At 55.2% G+C, this 17,793-nt stretch overlaps 1 protein-coding gene across 1 annotated transcript in view; it reads right to left on the bottom strand.

The window, feature by feature from the left end:
- Positions 1-12,443, bottom strand: part of CAPN5 (calpain 5) — a 52,796-nt gene extending 40,353 nt beyond the window's left edge. The window contains exon 1 of the mRNA XM_079928093.1: positions 12,208-12,443. The gene's annotated coding sequence lies outside the window, so the exon portion shown is untranslated. The remainder of the gene's footprint in view (positions 1-12,207) is intronic.
- Between the last annotated feature and the right edge of the window lie 5,350 nt (positions 12,444-17,793).

Here is a 17,793-nt window from a genome sequence, read left to right as displayed (position 1 = left end):
GTGTTCAGAGCCCAGAACCCAAGGAGGAGGAGCGAGCTGGCCGAGGTCACAGAGCCAGGCCGGTGGAGAATGAGGGCTCTGGCCACCCTCCAGGCCGCGCAGCGGCCAGCGCTGCTGGGAAGGTTTGCTCCTAGGACAGAAGGGAGGAGCGAACAGAGAGGGGGAAGCTCGGCTCGGCCCAGGTCCAGAACCGGGACCAGGCCTGGCTGGCTGAGGGTCTGACCCAGTTCAGCCATCTCTCCAGCCTCACCCCTGGCCGCCAGGCTGACCCTGGCCTACTTATGCCAGGCTCTCTGGCCCTGGCCTTTGCACAGGCTGCACCTCATGCCGACCGTCCTCCTGCACCCTCCATCTGCCCCAAGGTCGCCTCCCACTCCACCCACTGAGTCAACACGCCCAAGGGGTCAGAGTCGTCAGCCTCTGAGCTCTGCTCTCTCCCTCTAGTTCCAGGCATAACCACTGATAGATACAGATAAACCAGCAATCAGGAAGGCCAGCTTCTAAACCCTGGCCTCTTCTCCCTGGGTCTGAGCTTGGGGCTGGGGCACGTCCTGTCTTCAGGACACTTAAGTTTGAGCCAGGCACTACCAGGACAGCCTGAGCCTCCCAGCTGCCCCCCAGCCTGCCCTCTTCCCTCTGCCCCTGCCAATCTCGCTCCCCCCACCATTCTCCACCCTGGGCCTAGGTTCCAGTGCTACGAGCTCCTTGTGGTCCACTCAGGGCCTCTGCACACACTGTTCCATCCACACATGCACACCTGGAGAATTCTGGTCACCTTTCAAGACTCAGCCCAAGTACCTCCCACCTGTGCGACATTGTTCCTTCCCTTACCTCCACAGTCCTGGAACCCCTGTGACAGCGCCCGTTACATTGTACCCCATCTGCATATGACTCGTCTGTCTCCCCAGCCTACCCCCCTCCAGGACAGAGCCCATGTCCAGCTCCTCTCTGTATCCCTAGTGTCCAACACTGGGGAGCGGGGGTGGCTTCAGTGAATTTGGGTTGAATGAGCCAACACAGATGATGCATGAGGAATTCCTTCACTGATGGGAAAAACAGGTTCAAAGAGTGCCCAGGACTCCCAAGGGGGATCAGCTTTCCGTGTCAGAGCTGCACCAGCTCTCAGGTCTCCTGAAGGCCAGGGCTCGCCCCTTCCCACTAGATCAGGCCTCTCTCTCTCTCTCTGTCTCCCCTCCTCCCCTCCTGTTCCTGATGCTGTCCGTGGAAAATGCAGCTAAAGCCCTGGAGCTCTCTGCTGTGGCCCAGCCCTTCTCTAGCTCCTGACGGAGACCTGGCTTTAGTTTCGCAATGTCTCCCTAAGCTGTGAGACCTGGACAGGCCACGTCACCTCTCTGGTCTGCATGGTCCTTGTGTGGAAGGAAGAGATAATGTGCCAGGGCCTCTGGGAGGATCAAATGAGACACGGCCGCATGGACTAGCACTTGGCATACTTCAATGCACTGTGTCCCTGGGGGATGTCAGCACGCATGTCTGGGTCACATCTACTATGTGCCTCCCCTGCCAGGAGGGTTACAACAATTCAGGGTTCCTGTCCCCAAGGAACTTCATGGTCTCCTGCAGCCAACAGACACAAGGCAGCATGGAATATGAGTCATTCCAGCAAGAGGGACACAAAGAAGCCTTCACAAAGGCCTGGACCCAGAATTCAGCTGTGCTTTAGGAGAGCAAGGCCACTCCAGGCAGAGGGAATAGCTCAAACAAAGGCTCAGAGGCAGGAAAGCACAAGTTGATTCAGACCCAGCTGGCACAGTGGGATTCCACAGACTGAGCATGGGGGCACTGACCCGGGTCAGAACAAGGGCATGGGAGCACCCACCAGGGAGCTCAGGGAACCCAGCCTTCCAGCAGGTCAGTCAGACCTGAGTTTGAATCCCAGCTGCGCCACTTAGCGCTGTGTGTCCTTGGGCAATTTACTAACCCCTCTGAACTGCTATCAGCCCTTCCTGGTTCCAGCCTCTAAGGTGGCATCTGCCCCGGGGCCTGCCCCATAGGAGCTCTATCTATCCTCACCTTGGAAACAGTGTGGACCTCCTTCCGGGAGGGTGTGCCCTGATCTGCTGTCCCTGGACCTGCTGGAGGTGGCAGGGACAGGCCAGGGGTGCGTGGGCAGAGTAAGGGCTCATCTTGCAGCAGGCCACAAGGAGCCAGCTACAGCGGGGGCAGATAGCACTGAGCCTTCCTGGACAGTTCAGCCACCGCCGCCAGGGGGAAACAGGAGACAGTTTCAGTCCCATTTTTTAGATGAGAACATAAAAGGAACATGCACAAAACCTGCAGCCCATGAGCTGGACCTCAAGCCTCCAGCCTCCTCATCACACCGGGGCTTCCCAAAGCTGGCCCCACGTTAGTACTGTGATCATTTTAGGGGTCGCTCTAAATTGCTTTACGTGGCAGTAAATAAGTCAGTAAGAAAGTTATTCCCCATCCACTTCTCTCTCAAGGAGAACTCAGTTCGGTCCAGCAAGTCTTGAAACCCTCACGGCCCTTGCCCACCTACTTAACAAAGGAAGAGCCAGCCCCAGGCTCACAGCAACAGCACCTGGCTGCAACGGAAGGGATTTTTCTGTTGTTTTCCTTCAGTTTTAAGATTCTTCCAGTTACCTTGTACTTAGAGAGTAATACTGACTTTCCATTTAGAGTAAATGCACAGCTTCCTTTCAAAAATATCAAGGAAGAAGGAAGGTGATTTCAAGAAATCTGTTAAGTTCCCGGTGGTGCAGGCGGGAACCGTAGCATTACATCACAGCTGGAGGGCAGGGTGCTGCCCAGGAAGAAGCCAAGACTGCGTTCCAGAACTGTGTGGCAGGGGAAAGTCACCTCACCTCTCTGAGCCTTGGGGCTTCCTCTAAGGGGTGGGATAACAGAGCCAGCACTCAGGGGGCCAAGAACAGCCGAGCCCACGTGAAAAAGAGCAGCTGGAGGACTCACACTCAAGGTGACAAGACCTTTCACAAAGCTCTAGCGATTGACACAGTGTGGGGCTGGCATAGGGTAGACAAACAGACTAGAGAGCCCTCCAAGACGAGGACACCTGATTTTGACAAAAGGTGACATCACAGTGCATTAGGGCAAGGATGGTCTTTTCAATGAATGGTGCTCAGTTGACTAGCTATCCGTGTGGGAAAAGCTTCATCTTGACCCCGAACGCACACCACACTCAAAAGCAATTCCACATAGACTGCAAATCTAACTGAAAGGTAAAACAGTGAAGCTTTTTGAAGAAAATATTAGGAAAAGAGCATATCCAAATGGCCAATAGATGGAAGGAAAGTGCTGGACTTCACTAATCATCAAGGAAATGCAAATTAAAAGCACAATGAGATACCACTACGCCCTGACCGGAATGGCTGCAGGGGAAAACATCACACACACAGACACACACACACACACACACACACACACTCACACTCTCTCTCTCTCTCTCTCTCTCTCTCTCTCTCTCTCTCTCTCTCTCCCCCAAGTCCAGCTCTTCCACGTTGGCGGTGGGAGTGTCAACTAATACAACCAGTTTGCAAAAACATCTGACCGCATCAATTAAAGCTGGACAAATGCATACTCTATCATTCAGTAATTCTACTCCTAAGTAGATACTGAACAGAAGCACGTGCGCATGTTCACCAAAAAACAAGTACAAGAGTGTTTAGTGTCGTAGTATTTGTTATAGATAAAAATTAGAAACAACCCAAAATGTCCATCACCAGAAGAAAGGATGAATATGGTGTTTAATGGAATATTATACAGTAACGAAAATGGACAAATTATTGCTGCATGCAACTCATGGCTGGCTCTCATGAGCACAATAGTAAACAAGAGAACAATACTTCGATTCTACTGAGGTAAAACTGGAAAGCAGATATAAGCCATCTACAGTGAGCTGAAGGCAGGATGGTGGCTGCCTTTGGGGGTAGTGACTGGAAGGGGTAGGAGGGGGGCTTCTGGGGTTCCAGTAACACTGCTCCTTGATCTGGGTGCTGGCCGCATGGATAGGGTCACAGAGCTACGTATCTATGACTTAAGCGTTGTTCTGTAGGTCAGTTGTGCTTTAATAAAATCTTAAACAGAAAAAGCCTGTGCAGGGGCCCTGGGAAGAAGGCCTAGCTGAATCTAGTGACCCCGATCCCACCAGTTTTGGGGACATTACATAGCCGTAGGGTTCTGCCTGGCACCCAGGGTGGGAAGACCCAGGGGCTGTAGAGCAGGGAAGAAGCCCGGCTGGGTCACAGCACTAGTCCGGGCTCGACCTTTTTCATGCACAGGTTGTGACTTCCTGCGAGCCGCCTCCTCTGTCTCTCAGGACACCTGTGGCTTTGACCCTTGAGGTGCTCAAGTCCAAGAGAGGATCCCACAAGGTCGGAGTGGCAGCCCCACACCCCACAGGGCACACACCTCCAAAGCTTCCTCTCTGAGGAGGGGGTACCAACCAGCCAGGCCCCATCCTCAGGAGATGTTCTCGGCCCTGAGGGCAGGCAGGGCGCTCAGGGAAAGGAACTGAGCTGAGGCAGAGTGGCGGTGTGGGTGCGGGAGGAGACCACAGGCAAGGCTGCCCAGGATCCCAGCCAGAGGTCCCGGAAGGCCAGGCGCAGGGATCGGGCTTCATCCTGAGGTGATGGAGAGCGGGAAGGGTGCTGAGCAGGGGAGGGACTTGAGATCCACCTGGCTGCCACATGGAGAATGCACTGGAAAAGGACACGACCAGGGCAGCAAAACCGGAAGGCAGGCCAGAGAGCCTGTGTGCCCATGTGTGAACGCAGAGCTGGGTGGGAGGCAGACCCAACTCCACCTGGGGACCAGCCAGTTGCGGGAGTGAAAGGAGAGTGCAGGAGGCCTGCTGCGGGTCCCTCCTCTGTGCCCCAGTTCCCACACCCCACAGTGGGAGCCCAGGGCGCAGCATGGCCTGGCAGAGTGGGTGTCATCCAGGGCCGGCCGAAGGAGCCAAGGATGCCCGACAGACAAAGCTCCCCGACCCCGGCCCCGCTCCCTCAACCTCCCACCACATCCCACTCCAGGCAACAGAGCCCCCTCCCCTACGCCACATGACCAGGGAAGGGCTGAACAGCTGCAGCTTATAATTTAGGGAACAGTCAATTCCAACGTGCTCGTCTTCTCTGGCACCCCTCTGGGCTGGTCCTGAGCTGACAGGAGGGGGTCAGATCCTCACGGCAGTCCCAGGGAGGAGAGGCACAGGGTGACAGGCACAGACCAAGAACTAAGCCAGACACACTGTGGTCAGTGGTCCCAGAAGCAATGCATGTTGCAGGTGGGGCTATAGGGGCAGGGAGAATGGTGGTGTCTCTCCAAGATGGAACTGGACAGAGCAGGGCTGGAAGGCTAGGCGGGAATCTGCAGGGGGAGCACGCAGGCAGGATGCACTGCAGGTGGAGGGAAGGCCAGGGTGCAGAGCTTTGAGTGGGGAAAGCTGGCAGGACCGGCTTTGCAAGACTGGGATGCCGGCTTTGGGAAGGGGGCTCTCACTGAGGGCATGGGGCAGCCAGGAGGGGTGGAGGGGTGAGACCGAGAGTCAGGTGCTGAAGTAGTAACGCGGGCCAGGGAGAGCCTCAGCCAGAGCCAGGGCAGGGAAGGCCAGAGGCCAGGGAGGGGGCCTGGAGCCTCAGAGTTTGGGTTTTATCAATGAGTTCCTTCCCTTTTATTGTAGAGCCACTCCCACTCCTCTCTTGCCCCACGAGCCACCGTTTCATTAACATGCTCAACACATCTCTCTGTGTCCGACTGTGGTTGTGTTGTGGCCTCCCAGGACCCCATCTCCCCCATGCACCCTGTGCAGAGGAACGGATGGCAGGGTGGCGGGGGAGAAGGGGCGAGAAGCGTGAGCTGCGCCGGGGCCACGGGGGCTCCGGCAGCAGAACCAGGGGGCCAGGCCCAGTGAGTCACTCTGGCCAAGGCCAAGCAGGCGTCACCGGGACCGGGAAATCCTGTCTTTCTTCTCCACTGCCCTCCCCTTATGGTTTCTATCTGTGTCCAATCCAGTCTCCACCCAGCTGCAGTGAGCTTTCTAATACGTAAACCCGACCAAGCGCTCTGTGCTAAGAGACAAGTGGGTCTGGAGGGCAGGGCCAGGCGTGTTTGGGGCTCAGGGTCCCTCGCTGGTCCTGGGGTGCTGGTGTCCCCCGGCCGGCCGTGTATATGAGGGGAAAGCTAGCCTCGGGGCTGGCTCGCTGTGTGGCCCTGGCTGAGTCCCCAGGCCTCTGCCCCTCAGCGGTTCCCACTGGGACTTGGGTGTTGTGAGGAGGGGGCCGGGGAGCCTCAGTAAGCAGGTGAGATCCAGCTGGATCTGCCGGGCATCAGCAGGGACAGGAAGAAGCTGGGAACCTTCGTGGGCAGCAGGCTGGCCAAGGCTCGGCATCGGGCAGGGTGAGCAGCTGGCTTGGGCACTGAAGGTCACTGGGCCTGGGAAACCCAGCCCAGCAGCATATCTGGTGAGAAAGTGCAGAGGGAGGGGCAGGCGCCACTGAGCACCGGAGCAGCAGCGGCTGTTTCTTACCCTACTGGGGCGGGGTTGACACCTGCAGCTCACAGGTGCTGCTCACTCCCCACAGGGGAAACAACCTACAAAAATGAGACTTGATCAGGTCACTGAAGCTGCCTCAGCTCCACTGGGCTGTGTGACCTCAGGCAAGACCCTGCCCTCTCTGGCCTGCAGGCTCTCACCATTGAATGGTGGAGAGGGGGACACTTCTTGCTCTTTTCCAATCAGCTATGTTTGTCACCAGGACAGCCTCTTTTTCTGCTTCCTGCATAGGTAGTCTGTGCCTCTCGCACCACCTGCCTCCAAGAACCAAGGTTGGAAACCTGGTGGGATGGTGCCCATTTCTCAGACTGGGAAACTGAGGCTCAATTCCTAGGTCAAACTCCTGCACACCCTCAGAAATGAGCTGTACTGTTCTCATTGCACAGATGAGGCCCAGGGGGCGTAGAGAGGGAAGAGGTGCATTCAGGACAGTCAGGAGCCTGCCTCATGTCAGGGCTCTGCTCTGCCTGGCCCACCACTCCCTCCCTCGAGCAAAGGCAGCGACCCACTCATCAGCTCCAGGGAGTCCCACTCAGCCGCATGCTCCCATTCAACCTTCCCACACCTGCTCTGCGCCTGGCCAAGGGGGCAGCGAAAAGTCGGACCAGGCTCAGCCCGGGAGGTCAGCCTGGTGGAGGAGAGACAGCAACCCCAGCACCAGCCAGAGAGATCTGCTCTAAGAGGGCAGTGATGCGTTCAGACGGGGCAGGAAAGGCTCGAGGAGGAGCCGGCATCTAAGCAGGAGCTCATAGGGTGGGCTGTGATTTTTAAGAGACAGAACTGGAAGGTTCAGAGGAAGACGGAACCTCCTGGGAGGAGGAAACCATTTAGGCAAGGCGGGAGGACAGGGTGCAGGGGAGAGGAAGAAAGGGCTAGCAAGGCAACACTGCCACAGCCAGGTTATGGGGACCCTGAAAGCCAGGCTAAGGACTCGGGAGCGTGCCAGGGTGTGAGCTGGGCTCCTGGAGGATTCACAAGAAGTCTGGATGGAAAGGAGGCCAGGACGCAGGCAGGGAGACCAGGCTGTAGAAATGGACCTGCAAAGCATGGCCTTGGCCATGGAGATCCATGCAGACCCACACTGGGCCAGGGGCCACAGCACACAGCCAGGCGCTGTCTGGGGGTCTGGCTGGGGGTCCTTCCTTGGAGGCACCAGGAGGCTCACGACCTCCCAGGATGACAACCACGTCTCTGGGCAAAAGCGGCGTGCTGGCGGCACTTCCGGGCCCCATGTCACATTCCTGCCCGAAGCAGCCTTGAACGCCAGTGCCTCCTCCTCCCCGTGCCCAGAGGAGAAATCAGAGCCTCGGAATGTCCCGTCCACCTCCTTATCTTCAGATGGGGAGAATGAGGCCAGAAAGGGACAAGAACAGTTACCTCTTTGTGCCTCAGAGCTCTCATCTATGAAATGCAGGTCTCCCGCTCTGCTGGCCCAACCTGCCCTCACCCCTGGCTCCCCTCACACATCTCTGCTCTAGGCAGGGCTTAGCCCCAACTGTCCTTGGTATACTCATCTGCAAAATGGGGCTCCCGGCCTGGCCTTCACAGGGTGACGGTGGGGATCAAGTGACCCTGCACAGCACTGGGGCTAGTGAATGAATGTCTGAGATGCACTCCACTCTGGCAGGCTTAACCTACTCTTATGTTAAGGACCCCAGGATGGGGTCTGGTCTCTGGGTCAACCCGTGGGGACACGCCAGCACACTCCCCTCTTCCAAACATCCCTGAGCTCTGCCTACTGTGGCCTCAGGCTGGGCTCGGGGCCAGAGCTGCAGCAGCCCAGGCTCTGCCGGCAAAGGCTGCTATGCTGAGGCGGAAGCAGACACTGAGGGTGACCCCCTCGGGGAAGCAGCTGTGGGCACCCATGGCGCCTGCAATGACACTGCAGTTGGCTCCTGTGGTAGGCTGAATAGCTGCTCCCCAAAATGCCAACATCCCAATCCCTGGAACCCGAGAATGTTACCTTAGACGGCAAAAAAGACTTTGCAGATGTAATTAAGGATCTTGAGATGGAAAGATTATCCTGGATTATCCGGGTGGGCCCTAGATGTAATCACAGGTGTCCTTAAGAGGGGGACAGAGGGAGATTTGACTCCAAAAGAGGAAAAGGCAATGAGGTTACGGAAGTAGAGAGAATGGGGTGATGAGGTCGTGAGGAACGCCGACAGCCACAAGGAACAGAGGCTCCCCTGGAGCCTCCAGAGGCAACCAGCCTGACACCTTAATTTTAGCTCATAAGACTCTTTCCAGACTTTTGACTCCAAAACAGTAAGAGGATAAATTTGTGTTGTTTTAAGCCACTAAATTGGTGTTCATTTGTTACAGCAGCGAAAGGCAATGTATACCATTAGTATCATTCCTGTGGGTAAGTATGTAGTCTCACACCTCTCTCCTGCTCAAGGAAGTGAGTGAGCGAGGATGAACTGCTCCAATGGAAAACAAAGCCACCCCAAACTCCAGTGTCTTAGTTACTATATTATTAGTAACACACCAGTTGAGTCCTACCACCGCACCCTGACTAGCAGAAGTTACCCAGCAGTGGGCAATGGGGCAGGGGCTGGCTGGGCAGGGGCAGGCAGATCAGGCCAGCAGGCTCTCTGCCTTTTGTCCCCCAGGCTGCAAGATCCTGAGGCCATCCTGGGCATACCCTGAAAGTGCTGGCCGGCTGGGTACCAATGAATGGGCTTGGTCTAGTCCGGCCACCAGTCCCCTGTCTCACAGCTGACCACATGCACCACTGTGGCAGAAAACCACAGTCCACGCCCACAAGCCACCATGGCCTCAGCCAGCGGCACCCTCATACCCCTGGTCCTGGGAAAGCTGAGACCCCTAGAAACACATCCCTGAACAATCAGAACGGGGAGCAATAGCTCGGGCCATTACAGGCCAGCAAATGTTCACATTTCGCAACTTCCTACGTCCAAGCCTGAAGGCTGGCTTCCTAAAAAAACCTGGATTAGAACCCCAAAGGGACTTGGCCCATTTTGCCATTAGTGAACAGGGAAAGGCAAGGCCTGAGGCCAAAGTGAAGTCAGCAGCTCGGCCTGAACTAAAGTGAGGCAATCCCAGGGCATCACCATCGACCCAGGGAGGAGGAGAAGCTGCAGAGTCTGGGGCCCTCAAGGCGAGGCCCGGGAGGCCAGCCAAGGAATGCTTTGAGCAGAAAGGGTGAGGCATGAAGGGGCAGAAGAGGTCTCCGGAGGGGCTAGAGGGGTGGAGGGGAGGGGGTTCTAAAGGCACTCAAAACACTTGAGGACCCTGGGGCAGAGAAAGTCAGGCGTGAGGTGAGAAGACCAGCAGCAGACAGACTTCTCACCTGCCAGGCCCCAGATAGTGAGCCCCGCCACAGGAGGGCTGAGAAGGCCACAGTTCTCAACCACTGAAGCCAAGAGGGGCTTCCACTTCAATGGGAGAGACCCTGTTTCCTTTCACCCTTCTCCTCCCAAAGTCAGCCCCTCCTTCCTCTGGGTTGTCCCTCCCCCAGGGAAGAAGGGATTAAGTGGTGCTGACTGTTAGGTACTATTAGTTATAATGACTACCAGACACCATGTACTTCGCAAAGCACTTTCGGGACTTAACTTCATCATCAACCCTTAAATCCCTATGACTAGGCAGCATTTACCCCCATTTTGCATATGAGGAAACTGAGACTCACAGGGGAAGTTCCTTGCCTCAAGGTCACGTGCAGAGCCAGTCTCAGCGAGGAGGAGGCGTGACACAATGACAGGCCCTGCAGGTAGGAGAGGTCATGGAGACAGGCTTCCCTGTGGCCACTGGGGCCTCCGGGAGGGCCACCTGTTCAGGGATCAGGGCTTCAGGGCTGTCCTGAGAGCCCACAGGGAAGGCAGGGGCAGAAGCAGCCAGAGACAGCACTGGCCTGGGAGCAGTGGCCTGGATGTCACCCCCCGAAGCCCACAGGCCTCTCACACTTCATCGACTTCCCCCAAACCCGCTCCACCCACAGTGGTGGCTCCCCTCCCCCCCCTCCCCCCTGCTCCACCACCCCTCCTGTGCAGGCTCTGGGAAGCCCCATCAGATGCCCCCCTCAGGTGCCAAGCCTAGCCCTGGGTGGGGAGCTGGGGAGGGGAGAGGCAAGGGGAAAGAGGAAGGGGCCTCCCCCTGCTCGGGGCTCCCTAGCAACTCACCCACCACAGAGCCAAAGACGACACTTCTGGGATGCACTTCTGATGATTTAATGCCCCTCCCTATGGGCTATCATTCAGTTACATGTGTCCAGGCCTCCACCCATCTATTCCTTGGGCCTGCAGTGCCCTGCCCTTGCTTTTCTGCTTGGTGAACTTTCCATCCTTCAGCACCCAGCACCGATATATCCTTTGCAGTGAAACCTTCCCCAGTTCCTGGGCAGGGACTGGCACCCAGCACTGGGTGCAACTCTGGGCAGGGGCTTCTCGGTTTGACCCATCTGCCTCGTCAGTCAGAAGAGAGGTTCCTCAGGGCCCCACCTAAGCACATCGAAGTCCAGGCTCCCAGCTCTGGCCTGAAGCAGCAACAGCTGGGCCCAGCTTGCCCCGCCCTCAGCCTGGGAAAGCAGCCAGGCCTCTCCACCCCCACCCCAGGACTCTGGGGACTGCAGCAAAGGCTAGGCCCAAAGACCCTGGGTGGGAGGCTTTCAATCCTTGCAGCAGAATACAGTAGTTTCTTCAGGAGGCCTCACACTCATAGGGTAGGCTGAGCCCCACACTCAAACACCCTCCCTTCCGGGAAGTCTGCCCAGATTTCTCCCTCCCCAGAATCCTACAAATAACTGCCCTGGGCACTTCTCTCTTCGATGCTGGTGTAGGGAGAGGATTCTGGTTTGAGAGCCAGGGCAACCCAGCTGCAAATTCTGGTTCAGCAACCCTGAGAGACAGAGTAGGTCACTTCACCCTCTATGCCTCACTCTCCTCCACCCTGTGGGGTCTGGGGCTGAATCCCACCACAGGAAATGAAGCCTGGCCAGAACTTGGCACCTGTTAACGATCCGGCCTGCTTCACCTCTGGAACCCAGGTGCGTCTCCTCAGATGCCCAACTCTGAAAGGTGGTGGCAGGATCAGAGCAGCCCGAGATCCATTCTCCCCCAGCTGTCCCTGCCTCCCTGGCCCCCTCACACACACACCCAAGCCCAGCAGCACAGGAGAAAAGGCCCCTGTTCAACCTGGGAAGATGGTGAAGAAGGGAATCGATTGTGGCCTTGCCCCCTTTCCCAAGCCGGGGGACGGAGGATGGGGAGGTACCCGGGAGGGGTTGTGGAATTGAATGGGTGGAGGCCTGGGAAGGGACACGAAAGGGGAATTGTGAGGAAGAGGAGGGCAAGGGCCGGTCAAGCCACGGGAGGTAAACCCCGGCGCGTAAGCACCATGAAACCAGCTCCGGACACTCGGGTGCAGTGGGAAGAGGCCCCTAGCCTCGAGCGGGGGTGGGGACGAACCCCCGGGGCCGGGGCGGATCCTGGAGGTCCCCCCCCACCCCGGGCCTCAAAGCCAGCGCTCACCTCCTTCCTCCCCGGCTGCAGGATGTGCAACCCCACACCCACCGATTCGCGCTCACAGGGCACGCGCTGGCCCTCGCTGCACCCATAACACACACACACACACCTCCGAAACACACACATGAACACACGCGCGCTCGCACACACCTCCCTCTGCGCAGCGCCTCCTACCTGCCGCGCCGCCGCGGGTCCAGCGGACTCGGGGATGCCGGGCTCGGCGCTGGCACTGGAGCGGAAGCTGGACCGGCCCCCTCAGCTGCCTCTGGCTCCGGCCGGAGATCAGCTGGGGCTGGTCTGGGGCGGGGCTCGAGCTAGGACTCCCGGGCGGCCGGGCCCGCCCAGCGGCCTCCGCCCGTTGGGGGGACAGAGGCGTGGTTTCCAGCTGGGCGGGAGGGCCAGGATTGCAGCGCATGCGAACTGGCGCCGAGCTGTGAGGCGAACGGGCAGGAAGGTGGCTGCAGAGCTCCCGCTGGAGAGTAGACGAGGATTTGGGGGCCTGCGCGGCGCAGCCCGACCCCTCTCGGCTTGATCGGGCCCGCGTTCTCCGGCCCCTCCCTCCCAGCATCTCCGGGAGTTCCCCAGAGCCCAGCCTAGGTCGGCACCGAGGCAGGGGGCTGGGAAAAGAAGGACTGGAAGAGGCGAGCGCTATCTCCATGTCCATATCCATCCCCAAGATTCTGGATGGAGGAGCGGGACCCAGACCCCAGGAGTCACAAGGAGGGCCCTTGTCAGATGGGGAAAGCAAGCTCCAGGCCCGTATTGAGTATTTATTTACTCAATATGCTATGATGGGGCGACAGCAGGAGGGGCATATTTCCCACATAAGACTGAGAAGGTTTGTGAGTGACCAGCCCTAGCGAACAGTAGGGGCTCTGGGACGGCAGGGCAGACGTGTTTGTTATGCTCATCCGAGGCCTGTGTCAGCCCACTTCGCAGATGGAGAAGCTCAGGCCCACTCATCTCTCCTTCCAGTGTTCCCAGTGTACCTCTAAGTCACTCTGACTAATCAGCCCCCCTTTTGTATTTCCGACCGTTGGAGCCACAAGAGGAGTGTTTCGTGGTGGTTGCAAGAATGTACACTGGACTCACTGCCTGGGCTCCTATTAGCTGTGTGACCTTGGACAAGTGACCCAAACTCTCTGTGCCCCAGTCACCTCACCTATAAAATTATTATAGTAGCACCCACTCCATGCTGTTGTTGTGGGGATTAAATGGACTGAGCCATGTAAAACCCCTAGAGTGGGCCCTGACTCAAAGTAAGTGCTCTCGATGTTATTTCAATCTAGCCCAACCCCCTCATTTTCTGAAGACACTGGGTCCCAAGAGCAGAGACATGTACACATGGCTGGTTAGAAGCCCAGCCATCCTAGGATGTTAGAACTGGAAGGGCCCACCTCAGAGCCCATCTCTGGCAGCTCCCACCTTCTCTGACAGCTGAGGAAAGAGACCTAGAGAGGGACAGTGACCTGTCCAGGGCACCCAGCCTGGTGCAGTGGGGGAGGCATTGGCCCTGCTCTTGTTGGGGGTTGAGATGGAGAGGTTTCCAGACAAGCCAGGAAGAGCTTGGTCTCCCCAAAAATTGGGGGAAGGGGCGGGGCTCTGATGATGCTCTGGCCCCAGGTCCCTGCTGGTCGGTTGCTATAAACTGATTCCCGTGCCATCACGGGGCCTGCTGTGCAGGTGCTTTTCCCATGTAATTCTCACAACCACCTTGGCAGGAGCCCTCATTAGCCCCATTTCACAGATGATAGAACTGAGCCTCAGGAGATGCCCCGGTCACACAATCAGGAAATAGCAGAACTGGGATCCTCCCTACCCTGTCTGACTCCACTCATGCCCTTCCCCTCTTCCTCCTCCTCTATCCCCCTCCTTCTCTTCTCTCCCCCAGGGAAAGGCCACCTCTGATGGCTTCTTGACTGGATGTCCAACCTCTGCTGCATCCCCCTGTAACTGGGAGCTCATTTCCTCACAGGGCAGCCCTTTCTACTTGTCTTGGGAGAGTCTCTGTCACCCAGAGCTGTGACCTAGTTCCCTCTTCCTAGCTCTGCAGGACTCCATAGCCTCCACGCCACCAGAGCCCTGGAGAGAATCTTCTTTGCTACAGGCCAGCAAACCCCTATCTTCACTGCTCTTGTATGTAACGAGTTTCCCAAGTGAAATCCTTATAATAATAATTTCTTTTAAAAATCCCAACAGATCTAATTGTCTAGCTATTGTTTGAGAACCCTAAAGGAAGCCCCTTGGCATGGGAAATGGCTCAACATGAAGGCTCCTAACGCCTGGTGTCTTAGGGTAAAATATTCAAGTAACCATTCAAGTTCCCCCACACCCATCTAGCCAAGGGGATGGGATCGCAGGGAGAGAAGTGGAGTTGGACATACAGAACTTTTCAGGACATGCAGAACTAATAGTATTCTCCTGAGAGTTTGGGAAATGGGAGAGTCACACTGGACTCCAGGGGAGAGCACACACCATGGAAAATAGGGATATGAAGGACAAAATGAACTTTGAGTTGCTCTTAATTCCATGCTACTCTGAAACACTGCTTATATTTTGTTAGTATCCTAGATATTATTAAGAACCAGCCAAAGCCAAGTGGGATTTATTCAGAAATACAAAGTTGGTTTAATAACAGGAAATCCATTAATAGCATTAGTTTGCTAGGGCTGCCATAAGAAAGTACCACAAACTGGGCAGCTTAAACACAGACTTATTGTCTCACAGATCTGGAGGCTAGAAGTCCAAGATCAATGTGTCATCAGGGTTGGGTCCTTCTGAGGGCTGTGAGGGACAATCTGCTCCGTGCCTTTCTCCTAGCTTCAGGTGGTTTGCTGGCAATCTTTGGCACTCCTTGGCTTGTAGACACAACACCATGATCTACGCCTTCATGTTCACATGTGTTCTCCCTGTGTGTCTGTCTATCTCTGTGTCCAAAGTTCCCCTGTTTATAAGGACACCAGTCATACTGGATTAGGGTCCTTCTAATGACCTCATTTTAATTTGATCACCTCTGTAAAGACCCTATTTCCAAATTTACATTATGAGGCACTGGAAGTTAGACTTCAACATCTTTGGGGGGACACAATTCAACCCATAACACGTATGCACCATATTAATGAACCTAAGGGGAAAACCATGATTTTTTTCTATAGATGCCAAGAAAGCCTTTAACAAAATTCAACACCGATTCACAATAAAAACATTCAATGAAATAGGAAGTGAGGGATACGTTCTCAACACAATAAAATGTAGTCCTAAAGCCGACATCTTATTTAATCAAGAAACACTGGAAGCACTTCCACTAAGACCAGAAACAAGGCAAGAATAACCTCTAGCTACACCACTATTCCACATCGTACTAGAGGTATTAGCCAATGCAATTAAACAAAATAAATCAACGTAAGGCCTAAGACTGAGTAAAGAAAAAAAAAACTATATCTATTTGCAGATGATATAATGTTATACCTGAAAAAAAGAGAAAAACCGGAGAACCAATGATAAAACTAATTCAAATAGTGAAAGAGTTCAGTGAAGTAGCAGGATTCAAAATTAAAATACAAAATTCAACGGCCTTTATATATACAAATAATAAACAAAGGTCATAAGGATAGATAAAACCCATTTCATAATAAAAACAAAAAAAGATTAAGTGCTTAGGAACAAATTTAATGAGAAATGCATAAAACCCACATGAGGAAAATTTTAAAACATTCTTGAAAGACACCAACTAAGAACAAATGGAAAGATATCCCCTGTTCTTGGATTTTATGACTCAACATTATAAAGATGTTAGTTCTCCCTAAGTTAATTTGTAAATTCAATACAATCCCAATAAAAATACCAGCAAGCTCTCTTATGAAGATAGACAAGATGCAAAGTCCATATGGAAAGATAAACATGCAAGAATGGGAACACTGAAAAAGTAATACTATGAGGAGGAAATAGCTTTAGCAGACATAAAACAATAAAAGCTTCTAAAATTAAAAATGGGTGGCTGGGCTTCCCTGGCGGCGCTGTGGTTGAGAATCTGCCTGACAATGCAGGGGACACGGGTTCGAGCACTGGTCTGGGAAGATCCCACATGCCGCGGAGCAACTGGGCCTGTGAGCCACAACTACTGAGCCTACGCGTCTGGAGCCTATGCTCCGCAACAAGAGAGGCCGCGATAGTGAGAGGCCCGCGTACCGCGATGAAGAGTGGCCCCCGCTTGCCACAACTAGAGAAAGCCCTCCCACAGAAACGAAGAACCAATACAGCAATAAATAAATAAATAAATAAATAAATAAAATGGGTGGCAGACTTCCCTGGTGGCACAGTGGTTAAGAATCCACCTGCCAATGCAGGAGACATGTGTTCGAGCCCTGGTCCAGGAAGATCCCACATGCCGCAGAGCAACTAAGCCCGTGTGCCACAGCTAGTGAGACTGCGCTCTAGAGCCTGTGCTCCGCAACAAGAGAAGCCCGCGCCGCAACGAAGAGTAGTCCCCGCTCGCTGCAACCAGAGAAAGCCCACACGCAGTAATGAAGACCCAATGCAGCCAAAAATAAAATAAACAACCGCCTCACTCTCCCCAGGACCCCTTCTGCCCCTCAGATCCCTTCTCCCACAGCCAACTGAACTTTCTAGAATACAAATCCAATTTCTTATCTATAGCTTCAAACTCTTGAGACCAGGAGTAAAGAAAGAAAAAAAAAAGACATTTTAAAAACGTCATTTCTGTGTTCTTGGGAGTATGAGAACTAACCTTTCGGAAAGACTGCTCTTCAGCTGGGAGAATAGGTTAATGGGCCTGTTTGTTCCTCCAAGGCCAGGCTGAGTCTAGGCTGGAGGGGAGGAGAGGGTCGTCACCACTACAGAATCATTCTGCGAATGACCGTCCCAGGGTGGAGAGAGGCCAGCTCTAACAACTGTTACGACGTTGAGTCAAGGCTAACACGTTGAGAGTTCTCCACCCCCACCGCGAAAGCCGGGCAGCCAGCCCGGGAGGCCCCTTCAAAGCCGGTGGTTCTGCTCTCCCGGCTTCAGCCTCCGGCTCAGAGCCCAGCCTTGACGGGCGGAGTCCTCACTCTGCTTGGGCAGCGCCGGGTGGGGCTTCACTCAGGGCCCGAGCAGACAAACACTCGAAGTAGTTATTGTTCAAACCCCAGAGCATCCGCTCCCCAGGGCTGCATTCCGAGCTGGGGTCGGGCCTGGGGCCCTCACTGTGCGACGCTGGAGCCACTGCGCCTTTCTGGCCCGCTTTCCCTTCCACTGGGGCAGGGAAGGCATCTCTCTGGGCCCTTCAGGCTCGGACCTGGTCTCCCCAGAATCATTATTTGCTCTTTTCTTCCGGGTTTGAGGGAGGGGATAGGTATGGCATCTGGGTGGAGGAAACTGAGGTAGGGCCTTACCTTTGAGCTCCACCCTCCCCTCCTGCTTCGAAGGGTTACTGCCTCCTGCTCCCAAATGCCGCTGAGATGGGTTGAGGGGGTTTTCCCTTGCTGAAGACACAAATAATGTCATGGCTGTGTGTGTGTGTGTGTGTGTGTGTGTGTGTGTGTGTGTGGCAAACTGCTGTCTGCCTCCTTCTCTCTGGAGCCTAGAGACCTGGCCTCTGGCCTTGTGCCTCTGCAGCCTTCAGCTCTGGGTGTGGTGGACGTCAGGCATGGTGCCCGGGGCAGTGGTCAGGGCCCAGGAATGGCAGGCAGGAGGCCCGGTCATTTACTTACCTGGGCCTCAGTCTCCACATCTGCCCAATGGGGATGATAATAATCCCTG

This window comes from Stenella coeruleoalba (assembly GCF_951394435.1).
Source record: "Stenella coeruleoalba genome assembly, chromosome: 8".
Taxonomy (NCBI): domain Eukaryota; kingdom Metazoa; phylum Chordata; class Mammalia; order Artiodactyla; family Delphinidae; genus Stenella; species Stenella coeruleoalba.
The sequence above is the reverse complement of the archived record's forward strand: the minus strand, read 5'-3'. Positions and strand labels throughout refer to the sequence as shown.